The sequence below is a fragment of the Saccoglossus kowalevskii genome, chromosome 16 (genome assembly GCF_978046115.1).
Source record: "Saccoglossus kowalevskii chromosome 16, keSacKowa6.1, whole genome shotgun sequence".
In the NCBI taxonomy this organism is placed as follows: Eukaryota; Metazoa; Hemichordata; class Enteropneusta; family Harrimaniidae; genus Saccoglossus; species Saccoglossus kowalevskii.
This window is the reverse complement of record NC_140656.1, coordinates 16,272,388-16,274,324: the sequence shown is the minus strand read 5'-3', so window position 1 is coordinate 16,274,324 and position 1,937 is coordinate 16,272,388. Positions and strand designations below refer to the sequence as shown.

Genomic DNA, 1,937 nt, shown 5'->3' with positions numbered 1-1,937 from the left:
GGACAAAAAAGATTTTTGATTGTCGTGCTTTCATATCCCTCCATTCGCTTTATTTGACGACTGATACAAATCCCGTTCAACATGTTTTGATTCAGTCGAGACAGGGGCGACTTTTGGGGGAAATTCACTAATATAGTATTCTATTAACTATTTATAATTTCAGAATGCCATACAAGACAGCAAGATTTTCTCGCGAAAAACGTGTATATACAAAGCATGTTCATTTCCGCATTTGAGACTGCTCTTCGTTGAAAGGTCAAAGTGCCATGTATTGCAATGCTTTGTGGGGGGAAATGACGCAACTCTCGCACTGTCTCATGATTTATCGCGTGTTTTCCGTCGCCTGTTTAATGCTAATGACTTCTTAACTCGTTAACACCTCTCTTGTTTCAATGTTTATGGAGACAAGGGTGGGTACAATAGAATGACGCGGCGCTTCCTAACCGTCCTAGTAGAGTGACTGTGGTTTAAGTCAGTGAATTGACTGATAGTGCAGGGGTCAACAGAATGTCGAGTCATGTTATCAGTATCCCATACACGCAGGTCGAAATTCACGCTTTCAACTTGAAACTCGATATCCCTCAGGCTGTTTGTGAGTGTTCATGTTTTAGATAACATAAATATACCAACATCTGTTGTTTATCATCTACGTGGGAGGTCTATTTCACGTTGGGAACACCATGGAACTATAAACCGGGGTTTATAGTTCCATGGGAACACTTAGGACTAGACACGCCTTACATTTAATCTTGTGATTGAGTTCAGACTGGCATTCACAAGTGTGCTTCGGAATGATACACATCGCTTATATCAAACACCGTTGATATTCGCGAGTGGAACGCGTTGGGCCACTTTCTGTCTGAAATACCCTTACCACGAAGACTATTATGACTCGTACGGTAGTCATGTCATGGAATTTATAAGATTTCACGTACGTGGATCTACAATCATCAAATACTTTCAAGCCATGTGTTGCCAATACGTCCTGTATGACTCGTAGTGTCCATGAGATGAACTTTTCACGGAAGGTCAAACTTGGTCTACCGCCTTTGAATCTTTGGCAAGAAGCGAGGACATATTTTCTTCGTCGAGGGAAAAACGAAAATCGCTACGTTACACCGTAAACTCATTCCGTGTGATGATTATGTATGTCAAAAGTTATTCTGTGAAACGATCAGGTAATTATACATTTTAACTCATAGTAGCGTAGTCCGCCATTTTTTTGAAAAACAAACTGTACGTCGATCAACCGATTTTGCATACTTTGCATTTTAGCGGATTGATGACCGCAGTTTTACGGGATAATTCATACTATTAAATTTTCAACACATAACTTATACTTTCTTTATATAACTATCGGTTTTTAATATTATCCTCTCTCTCTCTCTTTCTTGTACGACAGATGAGCGATTCTGATTATAGTGATGGAATAAAAAAAAAAAGTGTACAGACTGCTTGACTCATTGAAAGGAAGTAAGAAATGTAAAAATAAACAACATATGTATATATAGAATGAATTATTTTTTATTGATCAATGTTTACTATTATTGGCTTTTCTCGTTTCTGTGTTTTAATCGAATCGTTTATGTACTCGTATTTTTTGTGGCATTAAAAATAAATTTAACCACGCCGCACATTTACATGTATCTACGTATTTTTCGAGGTGTTAACAAAGAAATATTTAATCACGCTAAACATTTATACACTACGCAACTATTTTCCTTACTCACATCGTATGTTTTTTTGTGACGTTAAAAAATACTCAACCATGTCATAAATATATACTCCATGTCAATATTTCATTCTTGTTTACTTCTTTTGTGCAATAAACTCCATTAGTTTTCAAAATGACGTGTATTTATTAACGTGTGTGTGTATGTGTGAGCGCCCTCTACGATATATTCTGAAAATCTTTCGTCCACGCCTGTCCAATTAAA

General features: G+C 37.0%; 1 long non-coding RNA gene across 1 annotated transcript; it reads left to right on the top strand.

Annotated features, from left to right (window-relative positions):
- Window positions 1-788: 788 nt before the first annotated feature.
- Window positions 789-1,520, top strand: LOC146733698 (uncharacterized). Its single transcript, XR_014926687.1, has 2 exons — window positions 789-1,178; window positions 1,403-1,520. It is a non-coding gene; the product is annotated as an uncharacterized LOC146733698 (long non-coding RNA).
- Window positions 1,521-1,937: the final 417 nt, after the last annotated feature.